The following is a 14,161-nucleotide window of genomic DNA, read 5'->3' as shown; positions in this document are numbered from 1 at the left end:
ATCTTTTCAAATATTGCTTTTGCCCATTTTTTCTCTTTTTTTTGACCAATAACATACTTTCTTTTCTAGACCCTATATCTTTTACTGTCTCTTCTGTATTTTCTACACTCTTGTCTTTTCATACTTCAATATAGATGGTTCCTTCGGATTTATCGTCAAGTTCATCAATTTCTCTTCTTATTATTACCCACTGGGGTCTTATTTTGATTTTACAAAATTTTTATACTTTTATAGCCAACAGTTCTCTCCTGAAATCTTATTTGTGTCTTTGAAAATATTTAGCATAATTATTGTAAGGTGTATCTGGTGACACCTGTTGTCTGAGTGTCCTGTCAGTCTTTGGTTTTCTTTTATTTTTATAGTGGTTTCTATTTTTGTTATTTTATATTCCCACATGCCTTTTTTTTTTTTAACGGAGCACTGGACATTGTACCTGAAAAACTGCAGAAATAATTTCAACCCTACCATGATACTGTCTTTCTCTAGAGAAGATTTAAGTTTGCTTCTGGCAGTCCTGTAGCAGTGGTAGTAATCTAGGATTATTTTCGTTCAATTCCAGTGACTTAGATTATTGATAGCTGGGCTTTTTTCTTCTTCTTCTTCTTCTAAAACCAGTCTTCATTCACTCTTATTCTGAGGATGTGCTTTCATCTTGGGGTTGCAGCTACAAGTGTTTATGAATTTCCAGTCTTAGCAAATACCAAATTCCCATTTCTAGTCCCTAGCATGATGAGATTATCAAAAACATTGCTCAGGCTCTGAGCCACTTGTTACAGAATCAGCAGTTACCTCCAGGAAGAAAAAGTGGTACAGCACACCGGTTCCCTCGTCTTCCTACTTGTAGCCTTGTAATTAATTCCTCACTGGTCTTTTAGCCCATCAGTCTTCATGCAGTTTGCTTTTATAGGTAAAAAATTTGGTAGGCATCCTCAGGAAGCTTGTCCTGAATTTTTAAGTCTTCATTTTACTTCTGAAATCTATCAATAGGGTGGTTTATTTTATTTTATTTTATTTTATTTTATTATTTATTTATTTATCTATTGAGAGAGAGAGACAGAGAGAGAGAAAAGAGAGAACAGGAGAGGGGCAGAGAGAGAGAGAATCTTAAGTGGGCTCCATGCTGGGCATGGAGCATGACATGGGGCTCAATCTCACAACCATGAGACCGTGACCTAAGCTGAAGTTAAGATCTTGTCAGATGCTTAACCAGCTGAACCCCCCAGGTGCTCAAGGATGGTTCATTTTAGATGGTTTAAGTGAATTAAATAAGTAAGGCTGATATAATCTTTTCTTTTTTATGGGTGTGCTCTGCCTGTAGATTTAGGTATTAGGATTTTGTTCATTTCATGGAATTAAGTTTGGAAGCTTTCTATATTTCTTCACTCAAAAAACTTTTATAACGTATATTATATGCTTGTTAAAGATTTCACAGAATTTATTTATAAAAACATTAGGGCTAGGTAACTTCTTGTAATTGGCTGGGAACTCTGATTCCCTTCTCTATTTTTCTTTCAGTTTTTTTTTTTAATATTAGGATTTAAAAATTTTTTAATTGTGGTAAAAAACACATAACAAAGTTTACCATCTTAACCATTTTTAATTTTTTGAAATTTATTTATTTATTTTGAGAGAAAGAGAGCGTCTGTGTGTTATCATCAGCACGGGAGGGGCAGAGAGAGAGGGAGAGAGAGAATCCCAAGTGATTCCCCATGCACTGTCAGTACAGAACCCAACGTGAGGCTGGACCTCACAAACCATGAGATCATGACCTGAGCTGAAACTAAGAGTTGGACTCTTAACTGATTGAGCCACCCAGGCACCCCTACCATGTTAACCTTTTTAAAGTACACAGTTCAGGGGTGCCTGGGTGGCTCAGTCGGTTAGGTGTCCGACTTCAGCTCAGGTCACGATCTCACGGTACGTGAGTTCGAGCCCCGCGTCGGGCTCTGGGCTGATGGCTCAGAGCCTGGAGCCTGCTTCCGATTCTGTGTCTCCCTCTCTCTCTGCCCCTCCCCAGTTCGTGCTCTGTCTCTCTCTGTCCCAAAAATAAATAAAACGTTAAAAAAAAATTTAAAGTACACAGTTCAGTGATAGTCACATTCTTGTGAAACTATCATCACCATCCATCTCTGGAAGTCTTTTCATCTTGCAGTTTTGAAACTCTATACTCCTTGAATAAGAACTTCCTATTCTTCCCTATGCTTAGGCCATGGCAACCACTCTTCCACTTTCTGTCTGTATGAATTTGATTATTGTAAGTAACTCATGTTTGTTAATCATACTGTATTTGTCTTTTTTGTAATCAGCTTGTTTCACTTAGAGCATAATCCTCTAGGTTCATCTATGTTGTAGCATGCATTAGATTGTCCTTCCTTTTTAAGGCTGAATAATATTCCATTGTATGTTTATAATATATTTTGTTTATTCATCTATCAGTGGAACTTGGCTATTGTGAAAAATGCTGCTGCAAACATGGGTATACAAACATCTCTTAGAGACCTTGTTTTTGATTTTTTTGGATATATACCTAGAACTGGGATTGCTGGTTCATATGATTATTTCATTTTGAACTTTTAAAAATCATTCTACACTTAAGTTTACTTAGGGTAGTTTCAATTAGTTCAGCATATGGCTATTCCCTTATATGTTATTCCCTTATTTTGTAAACTTACGTTTACAAACACTTGTGTCTTAATGAAAGAAGATATTACTTGAAGGAAGCTTCATAAACAGTGTAGCTCCAATCAGTTAAGCATACGGCGATTCCCATAGACAGTAAACCTTGGATTGTGAGTAACTTGTTCTGCAAATGTTCTGCAAGATAAGCGAATGTTCCTAATACATTTTAACTTGATAAATGAGTGACGTTGTGCAATATGAGTAGTTTGTGATGCTGAATGTCACATGATCACAACTGAGCCAATGGTTCTCTCTCTTTCTCTCTCTCTCTCTCGTTGCGGGATTGTAGGTGATGATGGTCTCCCATGCTCAGATGCTGGATCTCAGGCCTCACTGTTTGGCAGGAATCAGTGATATTTCAGAACGCTGGAAGGTGCTTACAACTGGCAATAGTGTATTTTTTGTCACTTCAAAGCACCTATGGATGGTCCTTTGCTTTTCCACCCAAGAATGAGTTTAGGAATGCTTTGCCTCATCCTAGGTCAGGCTGCCTGCAGATATAGACCCTTTCCTCTGCTGCCTTATTACCAGTTACATTAAATACAGTATATGACACAGTCACAGTATATGTACTGCAGTCAACATCCCTGCGAGCGTGTACGATGGCCCTCCTGTGGAAAGCGGTTGAAAGAACGGCGGTAAGAAGGAGACGATGACTGCGGAAGTTAAGAAGGAAATCAGTGAGATGTATAAACGAGGTATGCACCGAAATCGCAAAATTTTACAAGAAGTTTACACCTGCATCTCGTCTGCAGAGGAGGAGGAGGAGAAAAAAGTGGAGGAATCCCTCACTTCAAATGAGATTAGGGAGATGTGTAAAATGTGGGAAACAGTGCAAAGTTTTGTAGAAAAGCACCACCTGAATAAGGCTGTAACAGTGCAAGCAATGAATCTGTTTAATGACAACGCAATGTCCGTTTCTGTGAAATCGTCAAAAGAAGGTGAAAGCAAGTGTCACTGGATAGGTTCCTTGTTAAACTTGCAGGAAGAGAAAAAGAGTCCATTGAGCCAATAGATAGCAGTGATCCTGTTAGTGAAAGTCGTCCTACACAACAGCCCTCCTCTCTCTTGTCACCCTCACACCATCCACAAAGGGTTTTAAAGGTAAGTGTAGGTCAATTTATTCATTTTTCTTTATATTTTGTATTTTCTTTATTGTTTTGTATTATATCACAGAATTTTAATCCTTTTTATGTGGATATTTTTGGGTTGTGGAATGAATCTTTTAAAGTTCCCATGATTTGTTATGGAGAAATTCGCTTTGATACACAAGTGCTTTAGATTACAAGCATGTCTCTGGAACGAATTATGCTCACAACCCGAGGTTTTACTGTACTTCAACACATCAGTTTTTTTTAAGTTTTTATTTTAATTCCAGCAGTTAGCATACAGCATGATGTTGGTTGCAGGTGTACAATATAGGGATTCAACACTCGTGTACATCACCCAGTGCCTCCTTCATCCCCCATCACCTAGTCCCCCCGTCTCCCCACCCTCCCCTTGGGTAACCAGCAGCGTGTTCTCTGTAGTTATGAGCCTGTTTCTTGCCTTGCCTCTCTCTCTCTCTCTCTCTCTCTCTCTCTCTCTCTCTTTCCCTCTTTGCTCTTTTGTTTCTTAAATTCCACATATGAGTGAACTATGGTGTTTGGTTTTCTCTGACTGACTTATTTTGCTTAGCATAACACTCTCTAGGTCTGTCCATGTCATTGCAAATAGCAAGGTTCCATTTTTTGTTTGACTGGGAAAATAACTTTGTTTTCTTCTGGGGTGTGGACAGATGACTAGTCTCAGAACTTCTGGAATTGCCTCTTGGTGCCAGTGACCTTTGTGACTTTGAGCCTGTTGCAGTGCACAGCCTTTTTCAAGAGCCAACACCCACTGTGACAGTGTTGCCAGTCTGGACATCCCCAAAGCAGACAGGTGCACGGACATGTTCTTGTGGCATTTCTCAAAGCAGTTGTACTTTTGGATGCAGTGGAAGTAGTCTCAGCAGGTGACAGTGGTTCTCTGTGTCTTCTTCTTGGACACCACAGCAGGCAGAATCTGCCCTTGGATGGACACATCACCAGGAAAGGGGCATTTCTTGTCAGTGGGCTCCTTGGGCTTCTTGAAGCCTAGAGCAATGTTTCTGCAGTATCATAGCAGCTTTTTTTTGCCAGTTTCTCTAAGCAGGACCCTCTCTTGACTTTGAAAGTTGGTTGTCTGTTTTAAAATTTTTTTTTTCAACATTTTTAATTTATTTTTGGGACAGAGAGAGACAGAGCATGAACGGGGGAGGGGCAGAGAGAGAGGGAGACACAGAATCGGAAACAGGCTCCAGGCTCCGAGCCATCAGCCCAGAGCCTGACGCGGGGCTCGAACTCACGGACCGCGAGATCGTGACCTGGCTGAAGTCGGACGCTTAACCGACTGCGCCACCCAGGCGCCCCTGGTTGTCTGTTTTAGATGGGCATGGTGAGTCTAAAAGTCTGACATCTTCCCGGCCACCTGAAAAAAGGACAAGATTTTATTCTTTCTTATAGCTGAGTAATATTTCATAGTGTGTATATATATATATATATATATATATATATATATATATATATATACACCACATCTTCTTTATCCATTCATTGTCAATGGATACTTGGGCTATGTCTGTAATTGCGCTTGTAGATAATGCTGCTGTAAACATCAGGGTGCAGGTATACCTTTGAATTAGTATTTTTTGGGTAAATACCTAGTAGTGTGATTGCTGGATTGTATGGTAGTTCAATTTTTAACTTTCGGAAGAATCTCCATATTGTTTTCCAGAGTGGCTGTACAATTTGCATTTCCACCAAGAGTGCAAGAGGGTTCCCCTTACTCCATATCCTTACCAACACCTGTTGTTTCTTGTGTTGTTGAGTTTTGCAATTCTGATAGGTGTGAGGTGATATCTCTTTGTACTTTTGATTTGTATTTCCCTGATGATGATGAGTCATCTTGTCATGTGTCTGTTGGCCATCTGTAGGTCTTCTTTGGAAAAATGTCTGTTCATATCTTCTGCCATTTTCAATTGGATTATCCATTTTTGGGGTGTTGAGTTTTATAAACTCTTTATATATTTTGGATACTAATCCTTTATCTGATGTGTCATTTGCAAATATCTTCTCTCATTCTGTAGGTTGTGTTGTGTTTTGCTGATGTTTCCTTTGATGTGCAGAAGCTTTTTATTTTGATTAAATCTCAATAGTTTATTTTGCTTTTGTTTCCCTTGCTCTGGAGACATATCTAGAAAGAAGTTGCACTGCCCAATGTCCACAGGAAAGCAATGCCTGTGTTCTCCTCTAGGATTCTTTATTTTTATTTTTACTTTTTTTTTTTTAAAGTAAGCTTTGCTCTCAGCACCAAGCCCAATGTGGGGCTTGAACTCATGGCCCTTAGATCAAGATCTGAGGTGAGATCAAGAGTCAGATACTTAACCGACTGAGCCACCCAGGCACCCCTCCTCTGAGATTTTTTTGTTTTCAGGTCTCACATTTAGGTCTTTCAACCATTTTGAATTTATTTTTGTGTATGGTGTAAGAAAATGGTCCAGTTTCATTCTTTTGCATATTGCTTTCCAGTTTTACCAACATCATTTGTTGAAGAGACTGTCTTTTTCCTACTGGATATTTTTTCCTGCTTTGTCAAAGATTAATTGAGCATATAGTTGTGGGTTTATTTCTGGGTACTCTGTTCTATTGCATTGATCTGTGTGTCTGTTTTTATGCCAGTACCATACTATTTTGATCACTACAGCTTTGTAACATAACTTGAAGCCCAGAATTGTGATGCCCCCAGCTTTGCTTTTCTTTTTCAAGATTGCTTTGTCAATTTGGGGTCTTTTGTGGTTCCATGCAAATTTTAGGATTGTTTGTTCTAGCTCTGTGAAAAATGCCTTTGGTATTTTGATAGGGATTGCATTAAATGTGCATTGCTTTGGGTAGTATAGACATTTTTACAGTATTTGCTGTTCCAATCCATGGACAAGGGATGTCTTTCCATTTCTTTGGGTCATCTTCACTTACATTAGTGTTTTATGGTTTTCAGAACACAGGTCTTTCACCTCTTTGATTAGGTTTATCCCTAGGTATCTTATTGTTTTTGCTGCAAATGTAAATGAGATTGATTCCTTAATTTCTCTTTCTGCTGCTTCATGTTGGTAAACATGATTTACCAACATGATCTGTTGGTAAACAACAGATTTCTGTACGTTGGTTTTGTGCCGTGACTTTACCAAATTCGTGTATCAGTTCTAGCAGCTTTTTGGTGGAATCTTTCAGATTTTTTACACATAGTATCATGTCACCTGCAAATAGTGAATGTTTTACTTCTTCCTTACCAATTTGGATGCCTTTGCTTTCTTTTTGCTGTCTGATTACTATGGCTAGGACTGCTAGTACTGTGTTAAGTAAGAGTGGTGAGAGTGGACATCCCTATCTGTTCTTGACCATAGAGGAAAAGCTCTCAGTGTTTCCCCACTTAGGATGATGTTAGCTGTGAGTTTTTCAAATATGGCCTTTATTATGTGGAGGTATGTTCCCTCTAAACCTACTTTGTTGACAGTTTTTATCATGAATGGATATTTTACTTTGTCAAATGCTTTTTCTGCATCTATTGAAAGGATCATATAGTTCCTCTCCTTTCTTTTATTAATGTGGTGTATCATGTTGATTAATTTGCAAATATTGAACCATCCTTGCAACCCAGGAATAAATCCCACTTGATTGTGGTGAATGATTCTTTTAGCATATTACTGGATTTTGTTTGCTAGTATTTTATTGAGCATTTTTTGCATTAATGTTCGTCACAGATATTGGCCTGTAGTTCTCTTTTTGAGTGGTGTCTTTGTCTGATTTTGGTTTCAGGGTAATTCTGGCCACACACATTGAATTCAAATAGTTTCCTTGCTTTTCTAATTTTTGGAATTGTTTGAGAAGCATAGGTATTAACTCTTCTTCAAATGTTTTGTAGAATTCACCTGTGAAGCCATCTGGCCCTGGACTTTTTTTTGTTGGGAGCTTTTGATTATTGATTCAGTTTATTTGCTGGTTATTGGTCTGTTCAAGTTTTCTATTTCTTCCTGTTTCTGTTTTGGTAGTTTATATGTTGTTAAGAATTCATCCATTTCTTCCAGGTTGTCCAATTGGTTGGCATATATTTTTTCATAATATTCTCTTAAAACTGTGTTTCTGTGGTGTTGGTGGTTATTTCTCCTCTCTCATTTGTTGTCATAGTCATTTGGGTCCTTTCTTTTTTCTTTTTGATAAGTCTGGCTATAGGTTTATCAATTTTATTAATTTTTTCAAAGAACCAGCTCCTGGTTTCATTGATCTGTTCTATTGGTTTTTAGTTTCTATATCATATATTTTTGTTCTAATCTTTATTATTTACTTCATTTGGCTGCCCTGAGGCATTGTCTGTTACTCTTTTTCTGGCTCTTTTAGGTGTGATGTTAGTTGTTTGAGATTTTTCTTACTTCTTGACTTAGGCCTATATTGCTATGTACTTCTCTCTTATTTATTTATTTATTTATTTATTTATTTATTTATTTATTTATTTATTTTGAGAGAGAGAGCACACGCTCAGGAGGAACAGAGAGAGAGAGAGGGAGAGAGAGAAAATCTCAAGCAGGCTCCACGCTGTCAGTGCAGAGCTTGACGTGGGGCTTAAAGCCATGAACTGTGAGATCATGACTTGAGTTGAAATCAAGAGTCAGACGTTTAACTGACTGAGGCACCCAAGCACCCCTGATCCTCTGTTGATTTTTTTTTAATGTTTTATTTTTGAGACAGAGAAAGATAGAGCATGAGCAGGGGAGGGACAGAGAGAGAGGGAGACACAGAATCCGAAGCAGACTCCAGGCTCTGAGCTGTCAGCACAGAGCCCGACATGGGGATCGAACTCACAAACTGCAAGATCATGACCTAAGCCAAAGTCAGATGCTTAACCGACTGAGCCACCCAGGCACCCCTCCTCTCTTGATTTTTTAAAAAGTTTTTTAACGTTTATTTATTTTTGAGACAGAGACAGAGCATGAACGGGGAGGGTCAGAGAGAGAGGGAGACACAGAATCCGAAGCAGGCTCCAGGCTCCGAGCCATCAGGACAGAGCCCGACATGGGGCTCAAACCCACGAACCATGAGATCATGACCTGAGCCGAAGTTGGACGCTTAACTGACTGAGCCACTCAGGTGCGCCCTGATGTGAGTATTGTCCCTCTTGCTTTCTTTTTATTTCCACCTAAATGGGTTATTTTGTTCCGTCCCTTCACTTTTAGGCTGTGTGTGTCTTTAGATCTAGTCTCTTACAGGCAGCATACAGATGAGTTTTTTAAATTCATTTGGCCACCTTATGTCTTTTGGTTGGAGCTTTATTCCGTTTACATTTTAAATAATTACTGGTAGGTTGGTATTTATTGCCACTTTGCTGATTGTTTTCTGGGTGCATTTGTAGGTCTTCTTTGTTCTTTTGCTTTCTTGTGATTGATGACTTTCTTTCGTGTCATGTTTCTCTCTCTCTCTCTTTTTTTAAATGTATCTATCAAAGGTTTTTGGTTTGTGATTACCGTGAGGTTCATATATCACAACTGATATATATGGCAGTCTGTTTTAGGTTGGTGGTCATTTCACTGTGGGTGGGAATGCGAACGGGGTGCAGCCGCTCTGGAAAAGAGTATGGAGGTTCCCCACAAGTTAAAAAGAAAATAAAAGTTAAAAAATACCCTAAGATTCAGCAGTTGCACTACTAGGTATTTACTTAGAGGATACAAAAATATCAATTCTATGGGATACATGCATCCTGATGACTATAGCAGCATTATAAACAATAGCCAAACTATGGAAAGAGCCCAAATGTCCATTGACTGATGAACAGATTCAAAAGATGTGGTGTATATATACAAGGAAATATTAGTCAGCCATCAAAAAGAATGAAATCTTGCCATTTGCAGTGATGTGGAGAGAGCTAGAGTGTATTATGCTAAGTGGAATAAGTTGATCAGAGAAGGAAAAATACCATAGGATTTTACTCATATTTAAGAAACAAAATGGATGCACACAGATGGGGGTAAAGAGAGGCAAACCATAAAACAGACTCTGAACTGTAGAGAACAAACCCAGGGGAGGTGGGCAGGGGGATGTGTTAAATGGGTGATGGGAATTATGAAGGGCACTTGTTGCGATGATCAGTGGGTGTTGTATGTAAGTGATGAATCACTGGGTTTTACTCTTGAAACTAATGTTACACTATGTTAACTAACTGGAATTTAAATAAAACATGGAAAAAATTATTTGGTGGTCATTTAACTTCAAATGCATTCTGATAGCACTACATTTTACCCCCCTGCTTGTGTTCATATTTTTGATGCCATATTTTACATCTTTTTCCTTAGTTTACTCATTAAGTTACTATTGTAGATTTAGTTGATTTTTACCGCTCTTGTCTTTTAATTCTCTTACTCACTTTATAAGTGGTTGATTGATCCACTGCCCTATTTTTATGTTTGCCTTTACTCATGAAATTTTTTTCTTTCCTATGTTTTTTTTTTATTTCTAGTTATGACCTTTTCTGCTTGAGGAAGTCCCTTATTATTTCTTGTAAAGCCTGTTTGCCTGTTCAGTGATAATAAACTCCTTTAGCTTTTGCTTGTTTGGGATATATTTACCTACCCTTCAATTCTGAATGATAACCTTGCTGGATAGAGTGTTTCTGGTTATAGGTTTTTTTCCCTGCCAGTACTATGAATATATCTTACCACTCCATTCTGGTCTGTTAATTTTTTATTGAAAAATTAGATGAGAGTCTCATGGGGGGGGGGTTCACTATGCATAATTAATTGCTTTTCCCTTGCTGTTTTTATAATTTTCTCTTTCTCTTTAATTTTTGACATTTTATTTCTGATGGATCTTGGTGTGTATTTCTTTGGATTCATCTTGTTGTGAACTGTTGTGAACTGTTGCTTCCTGGACCCGGATTTCTGTTTCCTTCTCCAGGTTAGGAAAGTTTTCACTATTAGTCTTAAAGAACTTTCCTGCCTCTTTCTCCTTTTTCCTTCTGGGGTTCTATAATAAGGATATGAGGATGCTTGATGTCTCAGAGGCCCATTAAACCACCCTCATTTCTTTTAATCCTCTTTTCTTTCTTCCATCTTGAGCCTTCCTCTTCATTATAGTTTTGATTTGCATTTCACTAATGATTAATTATGCTGACCATCTTTTCGTATACTTGCCAGCCATTTCTGTATATTATTTGGTGAAATGTCTATTCAAGTCCTTTGCCCATTTTAAGTCAAGTTACTTGGTTTTTGTTTTTGCTATTGAGTTAGGAGTTCTTTATTATTCTGGATATTAATTCCTTATGGGATGTATGATTTACAGATATTTTCTCCTATTATGTAGGTTGCCTTTTCACTCTGTTGATTGTGTCCTTTGATGCACAGAAGTTTTTAATCTCATTTTAATCCAATATCTATTTTTACTTCTGTTACCTGTTCCTTTGGTTTCATATCCAAGGTATCACTGTCAGACTTAATGTGATGCAGATTTCTCCCTGTGTTTTCTTCTAAGAATTTTATTGTTTTAGGTCTTATATTTAAGTCTTTGATCCATTGAAATTTTTGTATATAGTGTAACATAAGGGTCTAATTTTATTCTTTTGCATGTGGATATCCAGGTTTCCAAGACCATTTGTTGAATTGACTGTCCTTTCTCCATTAAAGATTGTTAGCCCCTTTTTTGAACAAAACAAAACATTAAACCATAGATGTGAGGGCTTATTTCAGGGCTCTTTATTCGATTCCATTGGCTTACATGTCTGTTTAGGCTAGTACCACACTCTTTTGATTACTGTAGCATTTTGTCTTGTTTCGTTTTGTTTTTTGTTTTGTTTTGTTTTTTTTTCGAAAGAGAGAGCAGGGGAGGGGCAGAGGGAGAGGGAGAGAGAGAATTTTAAGCAGGCTCCAAGTGTGGAGCCTGATGTGGGGCTTGATCTCACAACCATGAGACCATAACCTGAGCCAAAATCAAGAGTTGGATGCTTAACCAACTGAGCCATCCAGGCGCCCCTGGTTACTGTAGCTTTTAAATAAGCTTTGCAACCATGATATACCTAAGTTGTTTAACTTTGTTTTTATTTAAGATTTTTTTTTAACATTCAGGGTCCCTTGATCTTCCATATTAGTGTTGTTGGATAATTTTTTTTTCTACTTCTGCAAAAATTGTTCTTGGGATTCTAATAGGGGTTGCAGTAAATCTGTAGGTAATTTTGGGAATGTTAACATCTGAACAATATTAAGCCTTCCAACTTATAAACATGAGATTTTTAAAAAGTAGGATCTGTACCCAATGTGGAGCTTGAACTCACAACCCTGGGATCAAGAGTCAGATGCCCAGGTGCCCCTAAACATGAGATGTTTAATTCATTTATGTCTTTAGTTTCTTTCAGCAGTATCTTGTAGTTTTCAGTGCACATACCTTTCATCTCATTAGTTAAATTTATGCCTAAGTATTCTCCTAGATGCTACTGTAAGTAGAATTGTTTTTTTAATTTCCTTTTTGAATTGTTCATTGTTAGTATATAGAAATGCAGTGGATTTTGTGTGTATTGGTTTTGTATACTGTAATTTTGCTGTATTTGTATTTATTAGTTATAATAGTTTGTGTGTGTGTGTGTTCGGTGGGGGAGTTCTACATATAAGATCACGTTATCTGCAAACAGAGATAATTTTACTTCTTCTTTTCCAATTTTGATGCCTTTTATTTCTTGTCTTGCCTGATTGCTCTGGCTAGGCTTTCTAGTACTATGTTGAATAGAAGTGGTGAAAGCAGGCATCCTTGTCTTGTTTCTGATCTTAGAGGAAAAGCTTTCAGTCTTTTCCTATTAAATATGATATTAGCTTTGGGCTTTTCATATATGGCTTTTATATCTTGAGATAGTTTTCTGCTATATGTAGTTTGTTGAGTATTTTTTATGATAAAAGCGTGTTGGATTTTGTCAGATGATTGTCCTATATTATTGAGATGATCATGTGTTTTCCCCCCTTCATTCTGTTAATATGGTATAATAAATTGAGTTTTATGTATTGAACCATTCTTACATAAATAAATCCAACCTGGTCAGGATTATTAGATTTTTTAAGAAACCCATTTCTTGAAGTCAGTTTTAATGATTTATGCTTTTTTTCTAGGAAATGATCTATTTCATCCAGATTTCCAAATTTATTGAGATATAATTACACATGATAGGTTTTTATAATTTTTAACACCTATAATTGCCTTTTGTTTTTGTAATTATAATAAATGACATCTCAATTATTAACAAGTAGTCAAATAGTTGTTTACTTAAAAAATCAAATTTTGGATTTACCGATGAAGGATACCACGTAATTTTTCTTAATTTTTGTTTTTTATCATTAAAATTTTCTTTTTTCCAATTTTTAAGGTTTCTTTGCTGTTATTTTTGTGACTTGTTTTTGGTCGGTTCATTTTTAAATACTTTTTTTTTTACACATGAAACTAAAATACTTTTAATATGGAAAGTTTCACATACACGGAAGCAGAGAAGATGCTACGAAAACAATCCCTGGGCATCAATCACGTAGTTTCAACAGACATCAAGTTTCTTCTGAATGTGTTTCATCTTCTTTCCTCTACATTTAAACTTGTCCTTCTGGAGTATTTTAAAGCAAGTCCCAGATGTCATATTTTTCAATTGAATACTTGAGTTTGTATTTCTAGCAGATAAGGACTTTTTTTTTTTTTTTTTTTTTTGCTGGTTTGTTTAATAAAACCACGAGTTTCCCTTATTTGTCTTCTTTGTTTTATAATATATAAACTTTACACATTTTTCTTTGAGTACTTTTATGGCCTATCCCAGAGGTATTAACCTCTATATTCTTATTGTCACTCATTTCTAAATAATTTATAAATTTCATTTTGATTTTCTGTTTAATCTAGAGGTCTTTGTAAGTCGGTTCTAAATTCCTCATGTAGATAGAATACTATTGCTATCTTCCTACTGCTACTTTCTAATTGTGGTCAGTGGCTACAGCCTTTTCACTTTTTTCCTTGTAGAATTTGTTGACACTTTCAGTGGCGGGTTTTTAGAACAACAATGGCGTATGCCTATTGAGTATTTACTATGTGCCACACACTAAGTATTTTCCATATGTTAACTCATTTCATTCTCATACCAACTCTGTGAGGCAGGGTACATTTTTCCTTGGAAGGAGTGTATTATCAGTGTTTATGGACTTTAAAGTTCTCTTTTTATTTATTAGGTCAAACTTCTTAATTCTGTTAGTGAAATATTCTTTGTCTTTACCTATTCTTGTTTACTAATGATGAAGGAGCATGAGGCAGGCTGAGGGGCAAAGCATAAGCTAGCACCCCTGCCCCATCCCAGGTGGGATCTGTGTGATGCTCCTCGGACACTCCCAGCTCCCCAAGAACAAAGGCAAGACGCTTAAGTGCTTGCCATG

General features: G+C 37.0%; 1 pseudogene; it reads right to left on the bottom strand.

Annotated features, from left to right (window-relative positions):
* Nucleotides 1–4,411: 4,411 nt before the first annotated feature.
* On the bottom strand, nt 4,412–6,865 carry LOC131483920 (small ribosomal subunit protein uS17-like; annotated as a pseudogene).
* Between the last annotated feature and the right edge of the window lie 7,296 nt (nt 6,866–14,161).

This window comes from Neofelis nebulosa, chromosome 8 (genome assembly GCF_028018385.1).
Source record: "Neofelis nebulosa isolate mNeoNeb1 chromosome 8, mNeoNeb1.pri, whole genome shotgun sequence".
Classification (NCBI taxonomy): Eukaryota; Metazoa; Chordata; class Mammalia; order Carnivora; family Felidae; genus Neofelis; species Neofelis nebulosa.
The sequence above is the reverse complement of the archived record's forward strand: the minus strand, read 5'-3'. Positions and strand labels throughout refer to the sequence as shown.